The sequence below is a fragment of the Lissotriton helveticus genome, chromosome 6 (genome assembly GCF_964261635.1).
Source record: "Lissotriton helveticus chromosome 6, aLisHel1.1, whole genome shotgun sequence".
Lineage (NCBI taxonomy): Eukaryota > Metazoa > Chordata > Amphibia > Caudata > Salamandridae > Lissotriton > Lissotriton helveticus.
In genome coordinates, this window is record NC_136067.1 from 666,399,572 (window position 1) to 666,419,452 (window position 19,881).

Below are 19,881 nucleotides of genomic sequence, written 5' to 3' on the forward strand. Positions count from 1 at the left end.
TCTGGCTATCAGCTGTCTTCAGCCAGGATAGCTTGACTCCAGTGGTGTGGAGAGCATGGGACTCACGTCTGAGCATACCCATCCCACTCGGGGTGACAAATGCAAAACAACAGTTGATGGACAGAATGCAGAACAATGTCATACATTCACCCCAGTACAGAGATCTGGGCCTAAATCCATCGTTTTTTTGCACTCCACACCACCCCAGTTCAGACATGGCCATATGCAAATCAGCCTTGACCCTGTGCCTCATGGGAACAGTCCAGCCCGAACTGCCAAGTCATGTCTTTCCTGGACCGGAATCAAGCATCCTAGAACCTGTTTCTGGCTATCAGCGGTCTTCAGCCAGGATAGCTTGACTCCAGTGGTGTGGAGAGCATGGGACTCACTCTGAGCATACCCATCCCACTTGGGGTGACCGTCTTCAGCCAGTGACAGTGAAAGGTTCCAGCTGCAGTATTGAGGTCATACTGAGGCGGTACTGAGGTGGTAAAGGGGTGCCCATATGGGGTGGGTATCCACAGGTGGGGGTCCTTTGGGCCTGCAGAGTTAGCAGACTCCAAGAAATGCCTGAGCGTTTGTGTGGGGAGCAAGTGAGCCGGCAGGTGGGACAGCAGGAGTCCCCTGTGGGCCCAGAGTGCGGCAGAGAGCGTAAGGCCTGGAATGCTGCTGGGGCCTCAGTTGTGGCTGCGTTGCTGTAGGCAGCATTGGGCCTTATAGGCTGTTGGGCATTGCTGCTGGGGCCTGAGTCTTGGCCGTGATGCTGCAGGCACTGTTGGGCATTATAGGCTGTTGGGCATTGGCCGTGTGGTGGCCGTGTGGAGGCCTCTGGAGGGAAGTGCTGACTGCTGCATGCAGTGCTTGCACGGTCTAGCGAGGGCATAGCAGTTGGATGCCAGCAGAGTGCTGGCCAAGGACAGGCCGCACGTATGCCACGCAGGACTGGCAGCAGGGGCAGCACTCATCGCTGTATCTGTGGTGGCCGCAGTTGGTGTCTGCAGCGTGCGGGCGGAAGGCGGCATTCACCGCCATGCATGTGGTGGCAGCCGTTGGTGGGTGCAGTGAGCGGCCAGAAGGCGACCAGGATGGTGCGGCTCGCGCTAGGCCCAGTGGCAGCCGTGTAGCTGGACAGGCACCACTGCAGGTGATCAAAGAGTGGGGAACCAAGAGAGGTTTGGGTCCTGTCTCTGACCGGCTTGGACCTCAACTATCTGGCAAACTGAACAAATAACCGGTCAGGTTTACTTCTTTGATACTATGTACACACCCAGCCTATCAGTACTGAGTGATCCACTGTGTTGTTTGACATTTTTTTATTTTATTTTATTCGCATTTCTCAACGACTTCTTTGTATGTCATCAAAGGCACAGTAATCAAAACAATCAAAAATACATTCAGAAATTCACGTGCACAATATATACAAGTGATATATACACAAAGAGTGGCTGCAGGTGAGGGTGTGCGTAGGTGGGCGCAGGACATAGCCACCTCATCACCAGTGTTGCGTTGGCCGAGAGGAGGCCCCGCCACATGGGGACAGGCCCAGTGTTGGTGCAGGCGGACACACATGGACACATGCTTAGTTACGGTGGTGGTCACAGGACTAACCACGCCCGGGCTCCTGGGCTCTTTATTGGCTTGCCTATGATGAAATGGCGTACGCCAGTCCAGCCCAATAGAGGGGTGTGAAAACAAAAACAATACAACAGCAGTCATCCCTGCTGGGTCAGGTCGCGTGGCCTCGCCCAGCCGTCCACAACATTACAAAACAGATACTTGTGGTCATATAGTATTTGCTGTGAGGTATTTTCTGCTAAAGGTTTGGTACAAGCGGAACAAGCTCATGCCTCAGCCAATGTGGTCCCCGTAGGGATGGTGTGTAGGCGGTCCCTGTTGTGTGCTGCACGCCATTTCCTTCACCCCACCCTGATGCTGCCACTCCAGATGAGCAGTACAACAAAATCTACTATCTCTGGTGCCCTCCTCCTTAAAAACGGGGGCCCTGGAGATGAAGGGGGGGAGATGAAGTTCAGGGAGGTGGCACTGGAGTTGTTTATAGCAAAAAATGGTGGCTTTATTGTACAGTAGGATGCTTTTTTTTCACACGAAGTAGTAACATTTCTATGTGTTGAGAGGTGAGAATGGCTGGATTTTTAAAGGTGTTCTCCTGCAATATAAATGGATTAGGCAACTATTGCAGTTAGTTGGTTCAAATTGCATAAACCAATCGTAATGTTTCGGCAAGAAACCAACTTCAAATCAAATACTCCTAAGCTGGGTATTCCCTCTGGGTTTTCCCATGCTTTATTTTCATCAGTGGGGTTTTCATGTAGGGGTAAGCTATTTTCTCCTACTGATCCTTCAATTGGGTAATTGAGAGCACTAGGAGAGAAACCCAGGGACGATGCCTTTGGGTGGTTACGTGTTTAGATTCCATTTTTATTAATTATCATGGCCCAATAGAGGATGAAATGAACCCCTTCAACAAATATATTAAGCAATGGTGGACACAGGATGGTTAATGATCTTGAGCGGCTTTTTTTAATCTGTTTGGAACCTCGTGTAGGAATAACAAATAACTAAAGCAGAAATCTGCTTCTAAGGTGGTTAAACTCAAGGAAGTTTATGGCTTGTTAGATCCATGGCGCACCAGGAATCCTGATGCTAGACTTTTTACATGATACTATATGCATATCTGAGTGACTTTTTTCTTAGTTTCATCACAGTTCAATAGTTTTTATTCACAAATTATAGGAAATTGCTCTTTGGACCACTCAGTGGTTTCCCTTCAACTGGAAACTAGGTTCGTTAATATTAGAAGAATGAGATGGTGTTTTGACAGGTCCTTATTAGTGCTCGATAATTGGAAAATCAATGCACATTTTTTTTATTGAGGAATTTTTTAGACTAAACACGAATTCAGCCACATTATTTAGTATTTGAGAAGCATTTAAGGCATACTTTCACAGCCAGGTCATTGCAATTACAGCAAACTCTATGAAGATTCATTGCACCTTGAGGAAATGCACGTTAATATAAGGTGTGAGATTAAGGACTGTTTACATTTATCCTCTTTTTTCTAGTAAATCTTTAAAACTGGCTAAAAGTAATCTTAAAAATTCCTTCTTGAATGAGGAAATAGTGAATGCAAAGACTGGATTTCAGCAAGCTTAGGAGGACAGCGAGCAGGTGGGCTGTGCCTTAGCTTGGTCACAAATCTAGGGTCAATCGAACTTCAGAGTTGCTAGATCCAGATACCAATAATATTACTGCTAGCAGCGAAGATATCCAGAAAATATTGATTCCTTCCTTTATCTGGCACTATCCGAGGTAGCAGAGGATGTTCTTGCAAATTATCTTAATACAGTTCCATTTCCTCAGCTATCAAAATCACAGTAGGAAAGCCTATTAAATCCAATTTCAGAAAAGGAATTTAGAATGTATTTGGCCAATGCCAAGGCAACTGAACTGGGTGGCATTCCCATTGAGGTTTACAAAGAATTTCCTAGTGTTTTCCTAGACAGAGTGATGAAACTATTTAATAAGACAATTGCAGGTGGACCCATCTCACCATTATTTACTCAATGCACTGTATTAAGGTTTTTGAAAAAAGATAAATCACCTCTCAATCCTAATCTGTGTAGTTATAACACTTTGTAACCATGTCAGAACACAGCAATAGGTACTCTGCACTGCGTATGGGAAAAGTAAAACAACCCAAGTATCTTAGATGGTACTCAAAGGAAAAAAGGGTTGGTTACCAACAACCCTAATATGACTCTCAAAAGAAATGAAAGGAGGTACAAACTATGTCAAAGGGCTAATCTGAGCACTCAAATTGTAAGAAAGAGTCAATGTTCAATCCAACAGTAGATGATATCAAGTCCACTTTACCCATTTACCGCAGCGGCAATGCCGCCGCCGTGCGAACGTTTGATATCGCGGGCGGGGCCCGTCGGCCAACGGACATGCGCAGCACTACCGAGATAGTGTTTGCAACGGCCGTTGGCCGACGAACGCACGGAAGCGGTTAATCCATATTCGGGTCAAAGGAGGTGTAGTCCAATAATCTTCAAATAGGAAACCAGCTGACTTTCACATAACGAATGAGAATTCTGACCACTAATTTGTATAGCCTATTAGTTTGCTGAATGCAGAATATAAACTTTTAATGAAGATCTTAACCAACCACCTGGCTCTTGTTGCCCAGAAATTAATTAATGGCGATCAAAACGGCTTTCTTCCCAACAGGTCTATGGTAGTTAATACTAACTATTTGATCCAGGCTATAGATTATTTTTGGTCAATAACATAGATGCTGCCATAATTATGGTTGGCGCAGAAAAAGCTTTTGACCTAGTAAGTTGGCCAGCTTTATTCAAGATTCGGAGGAGGTTGGGTTTTCCTGCCAAATTTGCAACCCGTGTTAAGAATTGCTATTCAGGAGCAATAGCTATGATCAGTATCGACTCAAGCAATGTAGCACAATACTACACTTCACGTGGAATGCATCAAGAATGTCCTCTTTCATTGGTATTATTTGCTTTCTTTATTGAACCATTGGCTATTGTTTTATGAAAAGAAGATTCTATCTCACCTCCAGTTTCTGGTATGTCCAAACCAAAACTCTTTGCAGACAACATTATTCTACATCTGGATGCAGATCGAGCTAATATTCAAAGAATAATAGATAGGATTAGCAAGTTTACATTAATCGAGGGCTGCAAGATCAAGCACAAAAATCTGACATTTTGCTGTTTAATGCTTCCGCTGAGGATCTTCCTATGGTACTTAGAGAACAGTGGGCGCCCACTCGTACTATTAGATATCTCAGTGTTTTCGTTATCTCCAACACTCTTGATCTGTATGAGATAGATTATAACACAGTGCTCAGAAAAGTCAAGTGAAAGCTGGAAGATTAGAGGTTTTTGCCTTTATCCATATAGGTAGAGTTGCCCTAATTAAAATGTCGATTCAGCCTCTTTTTTATTTTCTAAAATACCTGTTTGACTTAGTAAGAAGTTCTTTAAGGAAGTGGACAGTCTAACTAGGAGATTTATATGGCAACAGAAGTGACCATGTATTGCTTTGTTGGCTATCCAATTAGATAAGGATCAGGACGGGTTGACTTTACCCAATTTTTATCAATATTATCAGACAGACTTTGTCAATTATCATGCACGTCTATATGCTGATCCATTCTCACCAGATACATTCTTTTTAAGTATTATGGGGCAGGAGCTATGGTTGCAGCTCTCGTTTTTTTTATATTATGGAAATGCTCCAAGAAAACAAGGTACAAAATACTAAAAGCAACAATTCTGCATACAAATAAATTAGGGTTCAAATATAAGATTTTTGATGTTCATAGCTTTTTTTCTTTACAGGATTGTGATAGTCTTGTCTTGTGGATCCCTCAATCCACAACTGCATTTTGGAATATGTTGGGGTTTATTACTATAGTATCAATGGTAGATAGACAATCTGGCAGCAGTTAGGTCAGTTAATATGCGAGAACCCATCCCCATGGTTTAGTTTTGCATCAATGTTCAGCTGCTTGAAGCCCCTCAATCCCAAGTATGATCCATTTAACTGCAAACTTTTAAAAACTATTTTATAAGCATAACATGATCAAAGTTGGAAGTTGGTACAAAGTGTTGAATTCAGAACTTCAACAATGCTATATCTCAAAGCATCTCTAAAAAGTTGTATGTTACTGGATGTGCTATTTCTCAAAATCAGAGAGCAGACATTTCCGCATTTGGACATAAACTGTTAAGGATAGTGAATCATAAACAAATTAAGTTGTTTGCTTGATAGGATCTATATTATACCCCCCAATGGTTAAACAAATATTGTCTTAATGTTCCAAATAATAGCTTTACATGAAGCACAATGGTGCAGGGAGATTTGCCACATATTGTTTTTACATGTCCTGTCCTATATTTGTTTTGCATCAGATATTTACTTTTTTATCTCTAATGTTATCTAAAAGGGTGAAGACAGGCTTATTAGTAGAACTTTTTGGGATATTGATTGTGAATAAAGGTTTCACGCGATTAGAGCAGAAGTTCATTTTTCGATTGCTAGATCACTCATTTTACAGTGATGGAATTCTCCTAGATGCCCATCTTTTCATCAATGGCAAACCAAAATGAGGAGAATACTCAGTGCTTAATTTATAAGTGCCAGGGCACTCATCTGGAAGTCACTGCAGCCTGCACCACCAATTGCCCCTGCCAAAGCTGCCAATGACAGTACCAAACCAGCTACTAACCATCACACTCCTACAAGTGCGACAATGCAGACAGTACCAGGCACCCAAAGCTATAAGATTATCGTGGGTAGCAGGTAATAGTAATTTTTAACGTAAATTGAATTTTTAAAGAACTGTTGTTGTGCTCACTTTAAATCAGACAAACAGCCCACTATGTGGCAGACTGTCATAAGTGCTGGTGCTGCCAACTAAGTGCCGGTCCCGAGCATGGGAAAACCACTGGCTCAAATTAAGTACTGAGAATATGACAGATAGAGTATATGTATGCCAAGAGAATTAAGGAAAGTGACAAATTCAAGCAGTTTTGGGGTTGTTTCCCATTGTGTATAGAGAGGATAACGATATATAAAAAAAGCTAGAAATATGTATTTGTTGGTGCTGAAATATTTTCATTGGTAGTTGTTCGGTAGTGGTTTGAGCTATCTTTGTGTATTGCTCTTGTGCACTTTTTAATAATTTTTGCACTTTGCATACTGCACAATTTCTGAATGTTTCATGCACTTTGGTGATTAAATTTGGATAACATGCTGAAAATTATCCCTGCTTATTTGAGCAGGTTGAAATTGTGCCCTTACCACTTCTGCTGCTTCATTTGCACTTGTTCCTATGAACTTTAGTGATCACATTCTGACTATGTGGTCACATTTTCCCTGCTTATTTGAGCAGGATGAAATTGTGCCCTCACCATCTTTGTGCCTTTATTGCACTTACTCACCTTGCACTTTAGCTATGTATGACTAGCGGATTACTTTTTTTTTAGTAACGAAGTACTTGAAATTTAAACTTTCTTCTTATTCAAGTTGCCATTCCGCACTTTTTAAATGTTTATAGATATTGTCTCTATCTGCTCTGGAGCAAAGTTTTTTGTGAGTACAGCAGTTTTTATGACTTTCATTTGTTTGACACCCAGCCAACCTGCGATTTTGGAAAATTATAGCTTGCCTATTACTATTCCTTGTGATACATTTGTCAATATACTGTTAATCAACCACCTAATAAAAACATTTTTAAGTAAAATGTCTTAGGTAGCATCTCAATAATTAGAGCTGCAGGAAATAGGGATACTCTGGTGCCTGTAAAGCGTTATGCTTGTTCATCAGATATCTGTGCACTTTAAAATGCTCATGCTCTTTTTGATTTTTCTTTACTGATTCCTCTGAAAGTTCCTTATTCTGCTAGCTAGGTATTTCTACAATTTATTATAGCTCAAACTGTAGATGCACTTTATAAGATATTCTCATGAGTCATGCAGTTTGATGGCAAGCTTTAGATAGCAAGTTTAGCCTTATTTAGCTGGGTTTGCAGACTGGGGATTACTTTTGGTGCTGTCTCCCCAGATTAAAAGAGTGCTGTCCCTTCTTTTATTGAAGTATTTTTTATCTTGGAATTCTCTGCTATGTGGTTTTATTCTTGTCGTTGTGCAATATGAATGTGTTTGGTTTACAAATTTCTATTGTGTCTTCGAATTGTTGTTTGTCTCTCTGAATACCAAATGGCCTAATTTTAAAGAACTTTTAATGTAGCAATGTGTTTATGCTATTGTTTTTTGAGCTGTTGTTTGTTTGTTTACATTGATGGTATGACAACTGTTAGAAATGGTATTCCTGGTTGGCTCAGATATACATCAAGGCCAGGCAGGAGCCACCACTCTAACCAGGGTTAGCTAGATACACACTATAGGAACATTGGTGCTCACCCTCTGGGAGTAGTCAGGATTATCTAAAGAGGCACTATGTAAAGTATTTGTGAAACTCACACACACACACAGACAGAGTAACACAATGAATACATCACAAAAAGACTCCAGCCAGGTTTAGAAAAATAGAGAATATTTATCGGAGTAAAACAAAACCAAAATGACAAATATCCAGTAAGTAGAAGTCGAGATATGATTTTTTTAAAGAATAAACCATCAATAGTGCTTAAAAGTCACTAGCGGTCGAAAGGTTACTTGAGGTCCAGAGGGAATGGTACAGATCCAAAGTTCAGGCCTAGTGGACTGAGACAGGTCCTGCTGAAGAAATACTTTGGTTGCAGTAAGTGTCAATGTTGAGAGTCCAGTTGAGTTCTTTAAGCAGAACAGTAGACTATCTGACAGAGATTCAGTTCAAGATCCAGAAGCGCCTGATTTTAGACTTGTCACAGACCCAGTACTTATACCGAAAAGTGCCTTTGATGTAGGGGTTAACTTCAAAAGAACTCTCTAAAGTGCACAATGATACTTTTCAACCCAGTCCTGTCTGCCAGGTTACCTTTGGGGGGGTATATCAGGGTTTTGTTTGTGGACAGGATAGTACCTATTGAAACATAAGTTCCAGCCCCTCCCATTCCTCACTACCCAGGAAGACCCAGGAGAATGCAGATGAATACAGATGAGTGCTCAGAATGACCTTTCTTTATTGGTGGCTGTCTAGATGGAATGTACAAAGTATAGATGTCACTCAACCAGACGTGTATTGGAGACAGTTTATAGAAGGGGGGTTTACCCAAATATAGTCACTGGGACCTGGGTTCAATAAGTACTAAGAGGAAGGGATCCCAGTGTATACAGGGAGCAGTTAAATACAATTCAAATGAGTTAATCAAAAACAATTATTTTGATCCGCAAAGTTTTTATTCACAGTGGGATCCAGTGTATTGAATATACGTAGCATAACAAACAATCAACTGTATTGAAGGTCATACAGTGCCCCAGGAAGGGAAAAGGGGAAGTGATAGTGAGTAGGTAAGGGAAGTGATGGGATTACGTGACAGTAAAATCAATCCTTCAAAGACCTATTCATGCTATAATTAGTATAGCAACAGCTGCCATAAAACATGGCGACATTATTTGAAAAGAGGCATACAACACAAGGTACAGTGTATATACAAAATATTGGCGTGAGGTTGCCGCAATTGAAAAAAACGGTCGACGTTTCGACCCTCTGAAGTTGCAGGACAGTTTAACCTTGCTGTGGGGTCTTCATCAGGACGAGGGGGAGGGGCAGGGGACCTAATAATAGTATAATAGATTAAAGTTAGAGGGTTGCTACTCCTGCCTCTAATTATCACATAGGTAGAGTCGGACAATATCCTGGATAAAGTCTGTTAAATAGTTAATTATAAAGAAATGGAATCTACCATGTTCCGGCAGGTCCGAAACATAGAACAGGGTAAGACCTTGTTAATAGCGAAAATTGGGGCGCCTGAGTGGGAAAACCAGCATGGTACAAGACGGCCCACCACTCGCATAAGGCATACAATAAAGGGAACTAGTACTACAAGTTAAAGATGAGGTCTAAGATATTGGGCTGACAAATAGCGCGAGTCCAAAAGCTGAAAAAATGAAAAACATACCACAGGGTCAAAAGTCCGCCGTGTGGTCTTAATTAGGGAATTGAAGACAATGGAGCTGCATCTGCAATGATGAGCGTACATTGATTACATGTCTGTATTAGAAGGGGACAATCATTCGAGAAAATTACAACAATGTCCGATTAGGGACAGTGAAATGGTGCTTACCGATGGTAGCGTCCTGCATAGTATCAGGATTCGGTAATTTCAGGCATCGTGGGGAATGGATCCGGAGTTTGTCTACTGGGGCAAGAACAAAGGGACCGTAAAGAAACAAACCACTATTGAATGATTTAAGGCGGGAGGCGGACAAGGAGCGAAGCCATACTCACTCGGTAGGAATTAATCTGGGAGCTCCGTACGAGGGCAGCCGATCAATGCTGCGTTTCCTGGTTTGGGGAAGGAGTCATGGTAACAGGTCACGTGGTGACCGTGAAACTCATGAAATGAGAAGAAAGACTTTCAATGTCGTCTAACATGATTAGTAAGACTAAAGGGTGCTGTCGTGGAATAAAGGAGTTTAGAGTATCGTTTGTCCAATATAGTGTCAAGCAACATTAAATAAATGCGAATGCGATGTTGAGATAAAATAGAAAACCACTATAGTCTTAAAACAACATATTGGTGAATTCTCGGCGTACCTCTCAAGCATGAGGGTAAAGGCCCGTCAAATAGTGAATCAACAATTACAATCACATATAGTTTGAAACACAGCATTTAGACAGTGGTGTACCTCTCAAACATGAGGGTAAAGCCACATGTTGAAACTCAGAAGCAATTAGATGGAATATGAAACCCTACTTGTGATGAAAGGAGGGAGGGATACTAATAAATTCAATGATGAAAGATTTGAAACTAATATAGGCAGACAGACCCATCATGGTGGTGTGGCCAATTGGGAAAATGAGCTGTCTAGTTCATTGAGACCAGTTTCAATTGAATTAAAAAAGTAAATCCATTTCAGTTCTCGGGTGTTTAGAATGTCCGAGATGTTGCCACCTCGTGGTCCCATCGTTGCTTTTTCAATGACCAACCATTGTAGACTTTCAGGGGGATTGGAATTCAGTTTGAAATGTTCTACTAAAGGTGCGCCTTGAACATCACATCGGATTCGGCTCATGTGTTGTAGTATCCGAGCTTTTATTTTTTGCTGAGTTTGGCCAATGTAGATTTTTTGACATGGGCATACAATGGCGTAAATGATGTTATTGGAATTACAATTGCTGAAGGATTTGAGTTTGACAGTGAGATGGAGATATACAAACTCCTTGGTCTGAATAGTAGAATCGCAAGCCTTGCATTGGCCACATTTGAAATGACCAATGACTGGTGGTAAGTTCCACATGGTGTTGATGGTAGGTTGACTGTCTAGGGATAGGAAAGAGCAGACAACATAGTCCTTAATGCTCTTGGCCTTCTTAAATGCATGAAGTGGTGTCTCAGGTTGTTTGATATCATCCGATACCAAATGCCAATGCTTGTTGATGATTCCTTTGATGCTGTTACTTTTGGTATTGAAAGTGGTGACACAGACAATACGACTCTCTTCAGAGTTGGTTCTATCTTTGGGTATTAATAGTTCTTCACGGGGATAGAACCAAGCACGTTTACGGGCTTTTTTTATCAAACGTCTTGGGTAACCACGATTTAGCAGGCGGTTCGAAAGTTCCTGAGATTCAGAAAAATAGTCGTCTTTATTTGAACAATTTCTCCGTATCCTCAGAAATTGCCCAAAAGGCAGGTTATCCCGAAGAGCTCGAGGGTGATGACTATTATAAGCCAGTAGGGAATTTCTTTCAGATGCTTTTCGATATAGTTTGGTACAGAGTCTTCCAGAGTGATGATAAATAGTGACATCCAAAAAGTCAATGGTGTAGCTGTCCGATTGGATTGTAAACTTGACATATTGGGATTGTTGGTTAAGCCAAGTAAAGAAACTGTTCAATTGGTCATGACTGCCGTTCCAGATCATTAAAATGTCATCGATGTACCTCATCCAGAGGCCCACTTGGTCTCTGAATGGGTTCGATTGATTGAGAATAGTATCTTCTTCAAACGCTGCCATGTACAGAATGGCTACATCTGGAGCGAAGGGAGCACCCATGGCTACACCTGAAGTTTGAAGGTAAAAGTTGTTATCAAACAGAAAGAAATTGCGGGTCATTGCGATTTTGAGCAAAGCTACAATGAACTCAGAGGGTACTTGAACAGGTGCAGGGCGTTTCTGAAGACATCTGGCTATCACTGTAAGAGCTTCCTTTTGGGGAATGCAAGTATAGAGGGAGACTACATCACAGGTAGCTAATCTTTGGTTCAACGGATCATAAGGTATACTTTCAGTTATGTTTATGGTGTGCATCGTGTCTCGAAGGTATGATGGAGTAGCCTCAGCGAGTGGTTTGATAAAAAAGTCAATATATTTTCCCAATGGTTCCAGTATAGAACCGCAACCAGAAACAATTGGGCGACCCGGAGGATTTGCCATGCTTTTGTGGATTTTGGGCAAAGTGTATAGTGTTGCCAGACGAGGATGTTTGTTATTGAAAAAGTGAAATTCATTCTCAGACAGGAAGCCTAAACTCAGACCTTCCTGGGTTACTTCTAGAATCTCCGTAGCGATGGATCTGGTGGGGTCAGACCTCAATAGTTGGTAGCAATTGTCGTCCTGTAGTTGACGTAGAATCTCAGATTTATAGGCAGATAGATCCTGTATAACAATGGCACCGCCTTTGTCTGCAGGCTTGATCACGACTTGATGGTTATTTGCCAATGACTGTAAGGCTGTCTTTTGGGGTTTGCTGGTGTTGTATCGAACGAAGGCTTTGTCTTGAAGAACCCGTTGCACATCACGCCAGACAACAGCTTCATAAGCTAAAATCTGATTCGACATACTGTTGGCATATGGAACAAAGGTTGAAGGAGGTCGCAAGCCGGTGACAGATGACTTGAGCTGTGTTTCCGTGTTGCGGAAGAAGTACTTCAGTCGAATCTTCCGGAAAAATTTATAAAGTTCTGTTCTTATAACGAAATTATCTGGATTGTACGTAGGGACGTACGATAGTCCTTTGCTAAGTACTCGGAGTTCAGCGTCAGTGAGTGGTTGGTTGGAGATGTTAACCACAGGATTCAGGGTTTCAACCGGTTCCATCGGTTCTACCAACGGTAGGTCTTGTTGCGAGTCACTCTCTCGCCATGTTGTTCGGGTTGAAACCGAACTTGTTTTGAAGATTGGCCTCGTCCTCCATCCCAGTTGGTTTGATTCTGCTGGGAGCCACGTTGGTTCTGGCCGCGGGGCCATGAGTTGCCTCTTCCTCGTGGAGGTCGCCAAGATCCCCGACCTTGTCCTAAAAAAGGAGAGAATTGCTGGGGTGGGTAGTTGTAATCAGAATATTGGTATTGGTAACTTGGACCTGCTGAGTCTTGTTCTCCTTCGGAGCTGTAGGACGAGTCAGAGAAGGTTGGAAAATTCCGTCTCCCTCGGTAGGTTCCACGGCCTCTATTGGTGAATCGACCCTGTGTGTCTTGTCGGTAGTAGTCGTCCTGTAAGTATGGATATGTCTTTTTTTTATCATATAAACGAATATCACGAGCCAGTTTTTCAAGTTTACGGGTTTGTGTGGTTAGGTCAAAGTCATTGAGTGTGGCTTCCAAGTTGGTTAGGGTATCCTTGGTGCTTGCAAAGTTGGTATCAGCGGTTATTTCAGCTTTCAATGCCTTGATTTCAGCAGTGAGTTGTTGCACTTGATCCGCAGCCGTTTCAACGCCCAGCACCATCCAGTGGCGAGAACAATTGTTTGAGATATGACTAAATCCTTCTCTAAATTTCGGGACTTCAATAAAGATAGCCGGTTCAATTTTAATTTGTAGTCCAACCGGGATTATGTTCTCTTTGAGATACCTAGTGAGCAAGTGGCCATGCCACCGTGTTCGTACCAGTTTCTTCTCCAGGCGCTCGAGACGAGAGATTTTATCCTTTAATGAGAAATCAATTGATGGGATATCAGATGGGAAAAAGATGTTATCGGGATTTTCAAGCAATTTGTCAATATAGTCCTCAGAGTAGGACAAAAGTTCTCTTTCTACCATATTGTGATGTTAAAAATTAATTTAAAGAAAAGGAGGGAAAAGAACCTCGCAGACACCCGTCTGCTCGAAGTAGTTTATAGAAGGGGGGTTTACCCAAATATAGTCACTGGGACCTGGGTTCAATAAGTACTAAGAGGAAGGGATCCCAGTGTATACAGGGAGCAGTTAAATACAATTCAAATGATTTAATCAAAAACAATTATTTTGATCCGCAAAGTTATAGCATGAATAGGTCTTTGAAGGATTGATTTTACTGTCACGTAATCCCATCACTTCCCTTACCTACTCACTATCACTTCCCCTTTTCCCTTCCTGGGGCACTGTATGACCTTCAATACAGTTGATTGTTTGTTATGCTACGTATATTCAATACACTGGATCCCACTGTGAATAAAAACTTTGCGGATCAAAATAATTGTTTTTGATTAACTCATTTGAATTGTATTTAACTGCTCCCTGTATACTCTGTGTATTGGAGACAGGCTGCCAGGCACAAAGAGCAGTAAGTGCAGAGAAATGTACATCACCCACCTTTCACTTACATGACAACCTGCCCTTGTGGGAGGCGTGGCTTGGACGCCGATGGGTATGGCGGCGTGAGCTTAGAGCTCCGCGCCCAATCCCGCATTTATCCTGATTTTGAGGATGACTGGACCCGCAGTGCTGGCAACACGGATGTCGTAGTGGCAGGGGACAGTGGAGGCGAGCTCCCGAGCGGCGGCGGCTCCTTCTGCGGCAGTGCGGAGCTGAAATATCATCGCGGAGCACAGGTGGAGTGAAGGGCTAAGATGGCGGCTGCCCCTGGCTCTCTGATCCACTGACGCTGAGTCCGCGGCACTTCGGGCTCCGAGGGGGCTGCACCCTGCTGACCGCGACATCAGAGGAGGGCGGAAGTGATTAACTTGATACGTGGTTTTTGCTGCGGGAACTATAGCCTTGGTTGTACCCAGCATTACTGAGCAGCGGCTGGAGCTGCGACACCAATATGGCGGAGATGACCCACCCATAGCGGCTGACCGGAGGAGAGCAAGGCGACCTGAACACACAACTGCCTGAATCAACTGCGGGGGTCCGCGCTGGCACCGAGGAGAGAGGCGCAGGAGGTGATTGGTGGCAAGAAACAGGGACGGCTGTTGCGGCGCCACGAAGCTGCGGTGCACCGAGGCCCTGAGAGAGAGCTGCGGCGGCGGCTGCGCAATCGCCGGACATCCTGCAGATGGCGGGATAGGTGCGAGGACTGAGGCGGCCAGGGCCCTGCACTGAGGGGGTAGCGATGGAGCGCAGGATAGCCGAAGCCCACACGCTGATGACGGGGCAACATAGAGAGGTAAGGAGGATGAGGGGAGACTGCCGGCACTAATGGCGGACTGCAGCAGCACTGACGGGTGTTGACTTGCGCCCTGTGGGGGAGTGAGATCTCATTAAGGTCGGCGGGGCAGGCGAGAGGAGCGGAAGAATTCAGGGAGCACTACGGAGACAGCATGCATATGGGAAGGAGCTGGCTGAATCCAGGGAGCACGCGGCAAGCAGTGTGAAGACAAAAGATTGGTTGGGTGCCCCTGGCGGTGGCGCAACGCTGAATGAGACTGATTTGTCCTCCAATGGACACAAGCTGATCGGACTGGGACTGTATGAGGCGCGGCAGACCTGGAAGTGGACCTGGATGCGGGAGGTTTAACGGCCAATGCTGTTTACACTGCACTGGAGCCTGCAACGGTGAATGCGAGGGGCACTGAGGCGCGAATGAGCCAGGCCAAGCGGGCTGGGAGCGCTTCAAGGCAACCCAGCAAACGCACCACCTAACATTCTCACATAGCATTGCCAAGGGGGTCTGTCCAGAACGCGACCACGCGCTTTGAGGCCATACAGCCCACAGAACACTCTAGAAGCGCTTGCAGGGCATTGACGCACCCGTCCGGAAGCTCCTGCTGTGGGGCAGCGGGGCAGCTGGAAACTCGTCTCCCAGTGATCGAAGCGTGGTAGCAGCACAACTGGGATGGAGGCACCTCCCTGGCACCAGTAACTTACCTCCTGGCTACACGTCATAAAGGCATTTAGGGATCGGCGGCGGCCAACCGGTGTGCCTGTGTGAACGACGAGAGCTGCTGGTTTCGCAGGAACCCCTGGAGCCGCGTCTTGGTGGTGGCGCCTTGAGTATGGTCAAACCCAAGGGGAAAGCAGAAGGCAACATGGAACCAGAAGCTCAGAGCCAGGTGACGGGAGGTACCGTGGACCTGCAACAACAGCTGGACCGCATCCTGGAAGCTATTGCGGCGACGCGGGAGGCCCTCCATCAGGACATTACCCAGGTGGCGACAGGGTTGGGGCTCCTCCGTGCGGACCATTCAAAACTGGCGGACAGAGTCAAGACGACCGAAGATGCACTACAGGAACTGACCCCGGCCCACGCCCTCCTTGAAAGTAAAATGACCACTGCACTGGAGCATATACAAATCCTGGAGAAGAGGGCCGAAGACTCCGAAAGCAGAAATAGGCGCAATAACGTCCGCGCCGTGGGCCTGCCCGAAAAAGTTGAAGGTGGAGATATTATTGGATACCTAGAATCATGGCTACGAACAGCAGTGGCCCCGGAGGGCCTGTCCACTTTCTTCATGCTCGAAAGGGCGCATCATGTCCCTGCCCGGCCTCCAAAACCAGGCTCCCCAACAAGGCCGGTGGTTGCAAGGCTGCTCCACTATAAGGACAGGGACCTGTTGCTCCAGAGGGCACGCACTGCAGGACCGTTCACAGTCGATAACAGCAAGGTGACGCTATTCCCGGACTACACATTTGAAACACAGCGTCCTTTTTGTCCATCAAGCGAGAACTTAGAACCAAAGGGATTCAATACTCCTTACTATTCCCGGCCAAATTGCGGATCATATTGGATGGCACAACGCACTTCTTCAACACGCCCGACGAGGCCTGGGCGTGGCTGGAAACCTACAAGGCGGGCACAGTCCGCAAGGAACACCGTGAAGCGGCATCTCGGAGAGCCCCACAGGTGCGCAAATCACAAAGAATATGTAAGAGACGACAGGGATCCCAGAAACCGTCATCATCTCAAACAGGCGAAGAGAGGAAGGCGGCCTTGCAGGTGGTGTTGGCGCTGTCTGAGAAGAGTAACACTTAATCGACGCAGGGCACAGGGTCCGAAGGCCACAAGACATGCTCTGAAACTGAACTATCCGACACAGATAGCTTCAAGGGCCCGAAGATCATGCCGGGGACCGCAGACGGCGTGCTGGATGCCTGACGTGGGAGATGTTGTGAGCTGATGTTCCAATGCAATTGTTTGGTGTATGGGCGGGATGGCCTACTGTTTATTGTTGTAAGGGACTACTTGTGGAGGTCTTCCACCACGGGATAGTGGCAGCGGGACCTGTGGGCTGGCGTAGCTGCTTGCCTTTCTGGAGTTGCACCCCACCAGACCATAAGGCACTCCGCAGTGACTACTGCGTGGTATAGTTGAGCGTTTGGGTTGTTTCACTTGAGTTCGGATGGGGGCTCATACTTGGATATTGGGTCCTGTTCTGGTGGGGCGGTAGGGGACACAAGTTGGGGAAGTTACATTGCGGATGAGCATGTCTGGGGTGAGCGAATGCGTAACGACAATGGGGGAGGATGGCTCAGTTACGATGGGACCATTACCTGAACTGCTCTGCATTTCCTGGAATGTGCGAAGCTTACACACAATGAAGCAGCGTCATAAGATACATGCATATTTACTGCGAAGGGGAGTCCAGATAGCCTTCCAGCAGGAAACACATCTCACCAAAGCAGAAGGGCAGGCATTACAGTGCAGATGGAGGGGCCAGGTCTTTTGCACATCGTACTCAGCATTCGCTAGAGGTGCTCTGATATGGGTGAGGGCGGGGGTCTCTTTTCAGGCCGAGAACCACATCATAGATCCGGGGGGCAGATATGTGGCGGTCGAGGGACGATTACATGGGAGGGACATTACTCTCTGCAGTCTATACGCACCAAACACGGATCAGGCGCACTTTTTTGAACACACGTCAGGAGCACTAACACATCACTTCGCTGGCCCGATATTGGTGGGGGGGACTTCAACTCACTAACTGACCTCGAATTGGATAGATCGCACCCTCTGCTGGCGGAATCACCGGTACGCCGGCTCACGCAGAGCAGATTGAATTGGCAGGATAGGTGGGATTTGGTGGATGTGTGGCACGGTCAGCACCCGAAGGTTAGGGATTATTCCTTCTTCTCAGCCCTGCATGAGCTGCATGTGCGCATAGATGCGATTCTGTGTTCGCGAATGTTGACCTCACTGGTGGGACGGTCGGAGTATCTGACCAGGACCATTTCAGATCACAGCCCATTATTGGTGTCCCTGAACTGGGAGATGGCCAGGTCGTCCATCCCCACATGGCGCTTACGCCTGGAAACGCTAGAGGATCAGGCTTTTCAGGCTGTGATACGGGTAGGCATTGAGCACTAAGCATGGGCGTAAAATCCGTTCCGTTCGCAGAATTTTCGGATTTTCTGCAATTTCGCGGTCCGCAAATCTCGCGAAATTGCAGAAAAATCCGCAAAATCGCGTTCGGGACGGATTTTTAAAAACTGAAGTACATGAAGCACTTACAGGGTTACAGCAGGTGCCCAAGTTGAAGCTAATTTCTTTGTAACCATTTACAAAATGGTTACAAAGAAATTAACTTCAACTTGGGCACCTGCTGTAACCCTGTAAGTGCTTACTGAGTGGCGCCTCCAGAGTTGTTGCCTACTTGCAACTATTCTCTGACCCTGCTCTGACCCTCGAAGCAGGGTCAGAGAATAGTTACAAGTATGGCACAATGCTCCAGGCTGTCACAAAAATTAATTCTATGTTGTGACTGCGCACTACTGATTTTATAAAGGAAGGTGATTAGATTAGTTCGTACTCCTCAGGTATACTCCCTGCACTGGAGTAGATAGTAAGATCAATAAGGTTGCACCTACACAGGGTGTGTGGGTGTCTCCTGGGGCACAGAGGTGTGCGAAGATTCTGCTACTAAAAAATTCTTCAAATTAAATGTGAAACATTGTAGGGGTGTATCTTCAAAGTATTTTATTCATACTTCATTTGTATGGATTAAATTTGATTTAGCTTTTTCATATCCATGAATAAGTATATATTCTTATGTTCAGACTTGTGTGAAGCCTGCTTCTCTCAAGATAGGGACCAGGAACTGTTTCCTACTATCCTCAAAATGGCCACAAAACATAATAAAGTGCATGAGTGACTGTTCCGAAAAATTATCACAGCTACAGGGGATGGACTGATCTGGACGGATCTGGTTTCCCCCATACCGGGTAGTGCCCCAAGGAATACTGAATGATATTAAATCTGAATCTTACAAGAAGATTGCGATGGAACGGTCGGGTAGCGATTTTCAGCTAGGGTTCTATTAAGGGAGTGGTCAGAAGCATATAGTTGGCTCTGACGCCCGGTTTTAGAACCTCCACTGCCTCCGGTTCCTGCTCTGCTTGACCCAGAAAATTATCCTTGATCCATATAACATCGCCCTTCTGTAACAAATAGGGGAAGGAGTATAGGTCAGGCCTGCCCAGTTTGCTAAAAGTGTCCTTGATATATGCTAACCAAGGGATTTTGTTTACTTTGTCCAGTGCCATGCAGTCTTTAAGAATAGTGTGATTTAAAGTAATGTCGGAGTTGAGCCAGGTTTTAGCCCAGCAAATCAGTGGCGCCAGTTGTAACTGATCACTAATAAAACCGAGACCCAGCTCAGAATGCACTGAAAGTACTGGGGTCGATTGAGGGACCGCTAACAGGGATCTGAGGAATTTGTTTTCTACTACCTGGAGTTTACCTTGTGGTGAAATTCCCCACAGGGAGGCGCCATACATTGCTATTGAGAGGCATTTAGACTTGTAAACTGTCAAAAGAGCCTCTATAGGGCACGAGCTCAGGCGTTTTGCAAAGCTCAGTAAAGCTGAAGTTGATCTGGTGACAGCAATGCCTTTCGCATTTAATTGGGGGCACCAAGTACCCCTTTCATCGAAAATGACGCCCAGGTAGGTGAAGACCGGGACCCTGGAGATCCCCTCTCCATTACACAAAAACTTTTTTATCTTAGCAGCTTTTGGCCGTTTCCCCGCCACCATCACGTGCGATTTTTTGTTGTTTATCTGTAGGTCTAAGGAAGACATAAATTCCC

General features: G+C 45.1%; 1 long non-coding RNA gene across 1 annotated transcript in view; it reads left to right on the plus strand.

Annotated features, from left to right (window-relative positions):
- Positions 1-6,340, plus strand: part of LOC144761474 (uncharacterized) — a 46,563-nt gene extending 40,223 nt beyond the window's left edge. The window contains exon 3 of the long non-coding RNA XR_013595737.1: positions 6,124-6,340. This is a non-coding gene — a long non-coding RNA (uncharacterized LOC144761474). The remainder of the gene's footprint in view (positions 1-6,123) is intronic.
- The last annotated feature ends 13,541 nt before the right edge of the window (positions 6,341-19,881 follow it).